The sequence below is a fragment of the Martes martes genome (genome assembly GCF_963455335.1).
Source record: "Martes martes genome assembly, chromosome: 9".
In the NCBI taxonomy this organism is placed as follows: domain Eukaryota; kingdom Metazoa; phylum Chordata; class Mammalia; order Carnivora; family Mustelidae; genus Martes; species Martes martes.
Genome location: NC_137896.1, coordinates 83,548,443 through 83,559,469, shown reverse-complemented (window position 1 = coordinate 83,559,469; position 11,027 = coordinate 83,548,443). Strand labels below are relative to the sequence as shown.

Genomic DNA, 11,027 nt, shown 5'->3' with positions numbered 1-11,027 from the left:
TTGAGGTACCAGAGCCCTCGGTTCATTTTTATATTTTGTGAACACAATAAGTTTTCCTGTCTAGACTTTCTGTTTTTCCTCCTATTTCCAGGCTGCCTAATCTGCTTCAAGACAAAGGGTCGGCCCGGATCAAATGTCTTCCCCTACCCCCTCTATTTTAACCGCCCTGTGCGTCCACGTTAATAAAGATCGCCCCCCTCGCGGCAGCCATCCATGGGGTCTCTAGGAGTGAGGGAGCAGCGCAAACTGCGGTGGCAGGGTCCGGAGGAGATGGTCTGTGCCCCCGCCCTGGACACACCCTTGGGTACGCACAGAGTCCCAGGGCCCAGTTGGAGAGCCTGGGCCAGTTCTACCCCTTAGAGCCCTCACCCTAATTCCTGCTGGTGTGTGTGCCCACTCGGGGATTTCGGGGGCGGGGGTCCCATCCCTCGGACTTCTCCCGGCTCGCCCTCCACCCAGGCACCGAGCGCTACAAACGGAGGCGAGCGCCTGCAGCCTAGACCCGCCTGAGAAGTCGGTCCTGGCTCAGCGGCTGGCTCCTCTGCGTCTGCGGGAGTTAAGACCCCACCGAGGGGGTTCGGCCCGAGGAGCAGACCCCCAGGTGGCGGAGTGAGAGGCGCTCCTTTTGGGTTCCCAGTCGCGCGAGCTGGTGGGAGCTGCGCGCACGCCCACCGGGCCTCCGCTCTCGCACCTGGGACCGGCCTCCTCCGCGCGCTAGTTAGGTACCCGGCTCCCACCCCAGCCGCGACCCCCAGCCGGGCGGGAGGCGCTCGCTGTTTGGGGCCAGAGCCTTCCAGAGCCCCAGGGGCCCTCAGTCCCGCTGGGAGAATGAGCGCAGCCTACGACCGGCCGGCGCCTTCCCAAAGTACCGCCACACTTGCTTTCACGCCCGCTCGAAAGGTGACGCGTACAGGCAAAGCGGCCAGCAAATGACCGTCTTATCCGCGGAGCTGGGGAAATCGGGGGGGGGGGGGGCAGGGGGAGGGGATGTGGGGAAGGTTTGGGGGGGAAAGGGGCAAAGGTGCCGGGGTAAGCCAGCCGGGGAAAGAAAACAAACAGACCTGCGCCGCTTCCCCTTTTGTCTTTACACTGCCTGTCTCAAGAAATCAACTTAAGCAAGCCCCCACCAGGCTTGTTTTTGTTTGTGTGACTTAGATCACAGATAGAACCCCTGACCGAATCTCTGAGTGTGTGTGAGAGAGAATGGAGCTGTGGCCAGGCTACTGATGGCGAAGGGACGATGAACTTCTCACCTTTCTTTACTCACTAACAGCACGTCCTTTACAAAACCCACGCCGCCGAGTGTGTGTAGTTCGCTGTTAATTGCGTTTTGCTGGGATGATCTTTTACGACTCGAAAACAAGCGGCTGGGAAAATATTCACGTTTGGGACAGAAAACATTTTTTATTTATATCTCTGACATTTAAAAGAGCAGAATTAATTTGTCCTGTCTACATTAGCATTGAGAGAAAGTTTCAGAAATCCACCCGGGGGAAGGGCGGGGGAGAGAAAAAAAGAAAAAAAGGAAGCAAAGAAAAGAAAGGAAAAAGAAAAGCTAGGCTTGGTTTTTCTTATTTCAGATCTGTAATCAATCATTGAAATAGGAGGCAGCAAAATTGTAAAGATTCGATAGATTAAAATGCAAATGAAAGGTAGAAAAAGAAACATTAACATGGCGATCAAAGATTTAATAACCGTAAATCAGGTTTTTTTTCTGTTGCAGCTGCAGTTTGTGTGTGTGTTTATGTTTTAATCATGTTCGTTCCATAAATAAATAATTTCTGAAACGAGACTAATTTTTCATTATTTTAACCGTGGGCTATAACACTAAATATTAAAAATAGAAAACGTACACTATGCCAGATCCCCAACCAAATAAGAGAAAGACTTGTGTTGATTGGTTAAAATCAAGGGGTTTCATTTGTGTGTTCTGAAAAAGAGTATTATGCTAAAAAATTCTATCTCAACTGACAAAGCCCAAAGTTTTAGTTTCCCTTTAATATTTTATGTTAACGACAAGATACCATTTATATTAAATGTATGCACTGCTGCATATCCATTTCACTTTGAGCACTTTCAAAGAATGAAAGTGCCAGAATATTTAAATAATACAAAACATATATTTTTTCAAAGTGATTTGACAGAATTCCTGGAAAATACTACTTTTTAGGAGAACATACCTTCTAGAGAAAAATTGATAGTGCGACACAACTGAAACTTCTCTTTGCTTTATCATTAAAGTTATTTTTCCAAATGGAAATATTTCAGTCTTTTGTTATTGTTATCATTCGATTTAAGGTTTTAGGTCAAGATGTCAAATTATAAGAACACACTCTATTTTATTAACTACTCATCTTCTCACATGGTGAAGGCTTTTCATTTAGATCTTTTTATTTAAAATGTTGATTTATATTGCTGATTTAAAAATGATTTCTAGAACTTTTAAAATAATTCTTTCCTTTTTCTTTTCCTTCTTTTTTTTTTTTTTTGGTAGTCATTAACATAGGGAGAATTCATCTCCAGAAGATTGGGAACTTTTCTTTTTGGTAATACCACCTTGCAATGTTTAAAATAAGCTCTTTGCTTATACTTTGTCTTTGAAGGAGTTATTCACCCTAATTTACTGAAGTGATGAACTAGAATTATCTCCATTTCTCCTCTTTCCACAAATTAAAATGATAACCAAACCTGGGATACTTGTTTCCTTTCTAAAACCTTTAAGTTAAATGTGAGCTAAGTTGATGTCCACTCCCTCCCAGCCACACAATCACGTTTTCACTGTGACGGTCCAATAATGCATTTAGTTTAAAATTACACTTGGACCCTTCCTCCTTTGTGTTTTTTTCATTTACTTCAGTGCAACAAGATGACTTGATTTTCATGGGATTACATGAACTCCATTCAATGTTGCTGGGACATTTCTCCTCAACTAAATACTTCCCTTAATAGACAAATGAACTTCTTTTTATTTGCTGGAGTTTGTAGACGGTTTTAGATACAGAATGTGCAACTGATTTAGTTATTGTTGCTGTGAGAATCGAACAGACACAAAAGTCATTTATCGAAACCGAAGAGATATGACTCTGTAAAAGGGAGAAGCAAGGGCAGAATCATGGGGAATTATCTCATTTATAGCTCTTATTAATTAAACCGGATGTGGTTTTATTCCGATCTTTTAGTACCGACCTTGTTAAATGCTCCCAGATACCTTTTACCCACTCATCCCAAATTTTTTCATTCATTAGATAACGTGGGTCCCTTGTTTATGGGCGCTGCTTTTTCTACATTGTATCACTAAGCAGTTGCAGTGTAAAATCGCGGGAGGCTACAGACGATCGCACCCCACCCAGGAAAAAAAAAAAAAGTAAGAAAAAGAAAGGAAGAAACGCCTTTCCCATTCAGTTTTAGCATCTTGTTTCGTTGAAATGCAAGACAGGTACTTGATTTAGCATTTAAGCAAAAGGTTACACAAACCGCGTTTTAAAAAGTGTTGGGATGTCCGACAGGGTCAGCCCCAGATCAGATCATTTTTTGAATACAGACCTAAAGATAATGAGTACTTGTTGTATTAAAGGGGACAAACAGTACTTTGGCTTCCTCTGACCCCAGAATGCACGGCTCGGTTTCATTGATCATCCTCCTTTATGAGATAATGCAATTACAAACATCAATAAGGGGCTGCAAGGGGAATCATTATGCGGTGACAGTGATAAATGACGGTGCAGAAATAGCATGCTTTTTCCCCCCTAACAATCCAGGAGCCCAGGGGCTCCGGGGGCTGAACACAGTCGCCAAGGAAACAGATGACATCCCAAACGGCACCAAAGGAAAAAAAATGAACAGTCTTTCTTTGCCTTTCACTCTTTTCCGTCTTCCAAAGAGTTAGTTTTGGCTCCAGCAGCAGCTGCCACACAGGCATTTCGTTATTTCAGACATTAAAGACTGGAGCGGGCGGTGGGAGTCTCCTTCTCCTCCATCCCCACCTCCATTAGATAACACACAAAGCTCGCTGTTCACGGTTTAGGTCTACCTGAAAATACACCTCCTGAAAATCAGATTGGGGGGGCAAGGAGTAAGGGGACGTGGGTTCACACAGCCATTGCATTGTGTTTTCCCCGCTTTCACGACTGTCCAGGGGAAAGAGTCTCCAGCAGAAGTTGGCGCCTCGTGGGTTGGCCAGTAAGGACCGGGCGCGTGGCTCGCCTCCATCTCCCCGCAGTGCCAGACGCTGCTCAAAGCCAAAGATGGGGGGAGGGAAGGGAGTCGGTGGGGATCAGGCGACTGCGAGGGGTGTTTGCAGCTCTGTTGGGTTTCTTTGGGGTGGCACTATCAATGGGCGCAGGGATCTCCCCTAGATCGCGGAATCCGGTTGTTTAAAGCCCCAGGGTTCCCTCGGCAAGTGGCTTCAAGAGGGCCCCGCTGAGCCTTCCCCACCCACCCATGTCCAGGTTGCCGGGTGAAGCAGGCGAGCACGAAAAGGTGAAAGGTTACCCAGACTGCAGTTCGAAGACCCGGGGCTGCGGGGAGTAGTTGTGGGGTGGGAGGTGATAGCCTGGGGGCCTTCCATGGAGAAGGGGAGCTGCCACTTTGGGGGAAGGGAGAGGGAAGAGAGCGCAGAGGTTTGAGGGGGGTCCAAGATGAAAAGCAGAAAGGAGGGGAGGAGGAAAGAGAGCGAGCGCAATCCCACCCTTCGGGAAGGTCGCCAACCCGAAGAAAGCAGACACAGGGTCCCTGACCCCTGTCGGGCACGCCCGGGCGCGGAGGGAGGGACCCCTGCAAAGCGCGCGTTGCCACTCGAGGCCCCCGCCCGGAGGAGCCGGCTGGGCGGCTGCGTGAACAGGTGACTTTATTCACTGCTTCCCGAATCGTCGAGGTCCCGGGACTCGTTTTCCGCCTGGAGATTAAGATCATTGCTCGTGTAATGAACTTAATGCTTTAGGGTAGAGGTGAGTGTGTCTGCGAGTGGGCAGGGGTAGGAATTACCGACCCGATCGATGGGAGACTGGCTTAAAACTAAATCCCTTTTCTCCAGGGCTTCACCGCCTGGCTTTCCCCGCGCTGGGCTGAGAGCGCCTGGCTGGCAGGGGGCAGCGCGCGGAGGGGCGACCCCAGGGCGCGGCCCGCGACAACCGAGACCCTAAATGTCCTTCATCTCCCTGCGAAGACCCCCGGGGTACCCGTTTTTAGGGCAAAAGCTCTTGAAAATTCAAATGTTGGCGAACTGATTGCTCAATATGTTGTTTGTTTTTCCTTTCAGCTCCGCCTTGGGAGAGAATGTTACAGACGCGTTGGCGGGCAGATTGGGCCAAAAAGTGACACCTCCCCCCACCTACACCCGCTCCCCGCCATCAGCCGTCTCCCTTAAGGAGCGATCCCCCACGCTCTCTCTCCCTCACTGCTCTTTTCCCTGGCTCTGGGATTCCCAACGTCGTGTAGACTGCACCTGGCCACCCTGAGTGCTGCATACCGCCTAACAGTCAAGGAGGTGCGGGATGGCGCGGAAGAGGGGGATGAAAAGAGGGGAAATGCCCGGCCAGGCGGGCCACACCACTATCCAATTCCACGCCGCTCCACCCGGCGTCCAATTGCCCACCCGGGAGCTTGAATCCAGTCATCTTTTTACTGCGTTCACATGGGCCAAGGGCCTGCTGGAATCCTAAAAAGCAAGGGAAAGTTTGCAAAGGCTTTAAAGCGTTCCCGAGGAGCTCCTGCCTAAGGCGTCGGGGTGCTGCCCCCGGCCCCCCTACTACGACCCCCGACCCTGGTACTCGCGACCTACCCGGCGGCGCTCCAAGTGCCCTCCGAGCCCCCGAGCCCCCCAAGCTCTCGGAGTCGCGCTACCAGCGCCGCGGTGGGACTCGGAAATCGAATCCATCAAGAAACCTCTAGCGCACCACAAAGCACACCCGAGCTGTTCTAAGGGAGGTGGGGGGGCCGAGTGCCCCAGGAGGTGCCTTTCCATAACCTTGGCGCAAACCCGGGGTCGCCTCGCCTCCAGAGACAAAGTCAGTAGTCCCCTTACACTTGACTTTCCTCTTGCGGTGGGGAGGAGATAGGAAACTACTGGAGATGCCGAAGTCGCCCCCCCCACCAAGATGCCTTGGGCTCTAGGCATAGACCTGTCCCCTCAGGCACAGGGTCCTGGCTAGGACGCTGTGCACTGTAGAACACCGGGGCAGCGGCGTTCTCTGGACTCCTCGCAGCAGCCGCGGCGGCCCGCGGGAGCTGCTCTCCCGCACCGAGTTTGGCCCGGCCGCCGGCCGCCGGCATCTCGCCTCCATCACTGGCCGGCGGACTCGGGGAGGAGAGGCGCTGCACACAGCAACCGACCCCGAGCGCAAAATCTGCGTGCCGCGTGGGAGACGCGGGCGGGAGGGGGCGGGTAGGGCTTGCGTTTTTCCTTTTCAGAAGCTTTCGACTTGACTACGAAGTTTCCCCGTAGGCGCCTCTGCCCGCGGGTCGGAGCCTCCCACCGCCTCTCCTTCCCCTCCCTCCACCCCGCCCCCCGCCGGCCGAGCAAGCCGGAGCCTCTGCCCGGGCCTGGCCGCGCGCAAGGTCCCCCAGGCCCGGACCCCGCACCCGAGCGCCGCGCCTCCCTCTCCGCGGCCCTCCCCGGGCTCCGTGGGGGTGCCAGTCCCCGGGGCGAAACTCGCCGGCCGGGCGCACAGTGAGAAGACACCCGCTGCCTCCCGAGGAACTCCTAATACCATCCATACAGCTTTAATGCGTTTATAATTCGATAAGTGATTTCAATTTGAAATTGTTAGTAACTAATTTTATGGGTAATTTTTCCACATCAAATATTTAAGCATCAGATTAAGGGAGCCAGTTCCGACACAGGATAATAAGGGGGTTCCCCCCACCCCCCGCGCCTCCGCCTCCCTCCGTTTCCTACCGAGTCGTTTTTCCAAATCCCCAAAAGATGGCAGTCGAAGCCGACATTCTTCTTTTCCTGCGGCTCTGCGAAGGGAGGGAGAGGGGGAGGGAGGAAGGAAGGAGGGAGGGCGGAAGGGGGGGAGGCGGAGAGAGAAGAAGAGAGAAAAGAAAAGGAGAGGGAGAAACTAGACGTTGCAAGGACTTTTCAAACTAATTCTTTCACACGTTTCTAATACAAGCAAAAGACAGTGGTGAATTTCCTGGAAATGTCCTGGCAGAAGAGAAAGCCAAAAAAACGTGCCTAGTGGCTTCGGAGTAGGGGATGTAAGAAACTCAGCACTTTCGAACCAAACCCCCAACTCAGAGCAGAAGCGAGAGAGGGGAGGCCGGGAGAGAGACAAACGGGCTTCTTTGTATTTTAACATTATATTCAAATACTATACAACTAAGCAACTTGTTTTCTGAAGGGCAGGACTCAGCAAATTACTTAATGGGGAGAGAAGAGATGGGGTGGGGAAAGGTGATGGGTGGGGGGCGGACTGCTGTGGGCGGAGGGGCGGCTGGGGCCAGCAGCGCATGAATTGCAGACCAGTTGCCAAAACTTTTTTTTTTTTTTTTTTTTTCCTGCTGCTGCTGCTGCGGCTGCCTTTGCTGCTGCCTTTGCTTTGAATGTGGGTAACTAGGAAACAGCAAGCCGTCTGAGAAGACGGAATTTCCAACGTGTAAAATGTTCTTAACGGAACCATTGAGCGAGTGCAATAAGGCGTGAGGGGGAACTAATCTTCCCATTTAAATGTTTGTGGCAATTTTATCTAAATGAATTTTAATGCTAAACGAGGGTAATTCCCCATTTGTAGCGCGTTTACTTCTCTTTCCTGTGCTTCTAAAGCAGTCGAACATCATGCAATGAACAATAACAATAAAAATACTGTCAAGGCATATTATTCATTTCGAGTGTGTTATAATTACAGCTGATTAAATATGATAGGGTAAAATATTTTTAATTTTTTAAAAAATATTTAAATCATGCTAAAAAGTCTCATTCAACCAGAAGCCCCCCCCCCCATAAAAATAAAAAGCAGGTACAATTGTGTGCCCTTGTTTAGAAGAGGGCGTTTTGGTTTTGCCTTTTAAGAAACATCAAAAACACCCTCAGCACCTCATTATTTGTTTCTTTCAGATAAGTGTCCTCAATAACCTCCAAGCTGGCTCTGAAATTTACAAGAGGAAAAGCTAAAATCGCATTAAGGGGGAGTGGGGGTGTCCAGGCAAGGAGAGAAAGGATCTGAGGATAGCAAGGCCCTCACAAAACCGCCACACAGAGCAGGGAACACAGGGAAAGAAAACAGTTTGTTTTATTTTTTTTCTAATTCATTGGACACTAATGATCTTGAATCTTCATAGTCTCCATATTTCCTGATTCTTCTTCACTTGTACCCTACTCCTCCTCCTGGTGCCTCTCCCCCCACCCCACCCCCGCCATCTCTCTCTCTCTCTCTCTCTCTCTCTCTCTCTCTGTCTCCTCCCCCTTTCTTTCCCTCCCCCAACCGGCAAGAGCATCGTCAAGAATAAAGGCTGAAAATAACCTACTCACCCAGGCATGTACTGGGGAGGAGGGGCGAATGGATGGGTAGTTTATAAAGTTTATTATTAATTTTTAAAGTAAATAAATGGTTGCTAACTGCTAGTAACCAGCTACCAAAAGGGAATGATTTCGCTAACACGGACTATTTATGTTGCCAAAGAATTGCCACTGGGCCCAAATCTGAAATTTAAACAATTCCATATATGGGGTGGGGGCGGGGTGGGGCGGAGGGCGCTGCGGCGCAGAGGCCGCTGAGGGTCGGGGCTTCACTCCGTCTGCGCATCCACGTGTTTAGAAACAAGGCCCAATAAACAAAAGGTGAGAACGCGCTCTGCGCTCCGGCAGGTGAGTCAGTCAATCACACGTCACCTAGTAAACCCAGCCCACAGCTGGTTTCTCTTTTCAAATAGAAAATAGAATTGTTCAGGGCGGGTTTATAGGGTGACACGGGCCTGAAAGTCAGACTGGAGTTTAAGGCGCTCTCCTCTGACCCATCCTTTGTTTACAAAGCAATCACTCCTAAAAGGATGATTTTTTTTTTTAAACGAGAATTTGCCTTAATTAAAATATTTGTATATTTCCCTTAGCTTTGGGAAGCACTTTTTATAGCAGCAATTTTATTTAAATAAAATTATAAGCTATTTCAGCTTAAACATGTTATTTTGTACCATTTAGCTGGCTGCCATGCAGAAATTCTGTACAGCTGTTCTGGAAAATTGGTTAATAACCAGTTTTATCCAATGAGAACACAGAGCATATTTATAAAAATTAGATTTTGAAGTCTGGTCTCTTCAATTCACATAGTTAATTTCCTAATAAACATCTCCTGCTCATCCTAGGTAACATTCTCCAGTAAAAGACTTACCTCTGTATTTAGGTTTGCCATTATGTGCAAGAATAATTTCACTGATATTAGGTGAGTAATTCTGTTGGATGCAGTCTGACTCTACAGATAGTTTAGTGCCCTCCGGCCTTAAATTTGCTGATATTAGGAGTTCATTAAGTCAGCTTAAAGAAATCAGAGACTATTATCAAATAATTTACTTTGTGGTTAAAATTTTCAATAAAAATATGTCTGAGGGAGCTAAAATTAATTTTCCTATTTACTGCATTAATCCTTAAAATTTGGGGGGTAGTAAACAAATTTTTCAAGCAGTGGAGTCAGCATGACAAAAATAATCTTGTTTTTATTTTAGATTCAGATTTCATTACTGCACTCAAACATTACTACAACTGGGCTTGGCGTTATTATACAATCCAAACTGTTTCCGTCAGAAACGCTAAGACTCAGTGTGCAATGATTGTTATTAATAATTAGCTCCTTGGTTTCTTGATAGAAAAAGGCTATCAACAAGCATTTGTTTATCCACAACAAAAAGTATAATTAGCTTATCCCACTTAGTAAATCTTGTATGCATGCCAACTCATACCAAACTGCTACTTTTACAAAAAAAATTGCAATAATACAGTTCATTTTTCCAGTCCTTTTTGCACAAAATTTATTTACAATGTCTACATAAATGCTCCAAGGTGGGACTATGGAAAAATACACACATGACCGATGCTTTGCTCAGAAATAAAGTCAACATATTAAAAATAAATCTTCAGTCTATGTTTTTGAGCTGCATAAAACAGGAAGTGATGTATAAGGTGGTGGTTGTTGCATGGGGACAATGATGCTTGATGTGACAATTAGGCTTCTAAACACACGGCCTTTTGGTTTCCATGCCTCCTCCTACCAGTCTCCTTAAGACACTGCCTGCAACAGCTGATTAATCATTGTTGATGACTGCAGTTTTTCCCATCCTTCCCGATTTACATCTGTTCAGGCCAATTCAAATATGGTGAGTAAATGAATTAGACATGCAAATTCAAGCCCCAGGCTAGAGAGAGGGAGAGAGAGGAAAAGAGAGAAAGAGAGAGAGAGAGAAAGAGAGAGAGAGAGCGCGCATGGCTGAAATCCTAGGCGAGAAGAAAGATTCTTCTGCCTGATAGTTATTTTAATGCTCTAAAAATCCTGCAAATCAGACCTTCCTGTCCCTTGCAGGATAACTGTAAGGCTTTTTAATGTAAGGAGGCTTCTGGAGGAAGTGAAGAGCTATGGAAACAACACACATAGTGTGGAAAAATTTCACATTTTTTTTAAAAAATCTATAAGAAACAACGTAATATGGATAACAGTATAATAGCATTTACAATATTTCACTCTTTGTTCTCTTAATGTCTTATATAGTTATTTAGCATGTCCCCCAAATTGACTTCGGTTGGTATTTTCCTGCTTTTTAAGAGTCCCTATGAAGAATTAGGGATGCTCCTTGGTCCAAAGTAGATGCCAAGAATGGAACTCCACAGTCATTGCAGAAAAAACATGATTTGAAATCAGTCACCATTGCAGACAATGCATATTCCCTTAAGCTACTGAGCATGAATGTCCATGACTTGTCCACTCATTGTTGGGTCTCCTGTATTAAGAACCGTGGGGCTTGATGCTGACATTGGCATTCCAGGGTGGGGCGGTCCTCCATGCATCATCACTGTTGGGTGGTGAGGGTGTCCAGGAATGTAC

General features: G+C 47.5%; 1 protein-coding gene across 2 annotated transcripts in view; it reads right to left on the bottom strand.

The window, feature by feature from the left end:
- Window positions 1-9,629: 9,629 nt before the first annotated feature.
- The window catches only part of MEIS1 (Meis homeobox 1), a 132,734-nt gene continuing 131,336 nt past the window's right edge, over window positions 9,630-11,027 (bottom strand). For both annotated transcript variants that reach the window (XM_080813525.1, XM_080813526.1), the window contains exon 13: window positions 9,630-11,027. This exon is cut by the window's right edge and continues 133 nt beyond it. The gene's annotated coding sequence lies outside the window, so the exon portion shown is untranslated.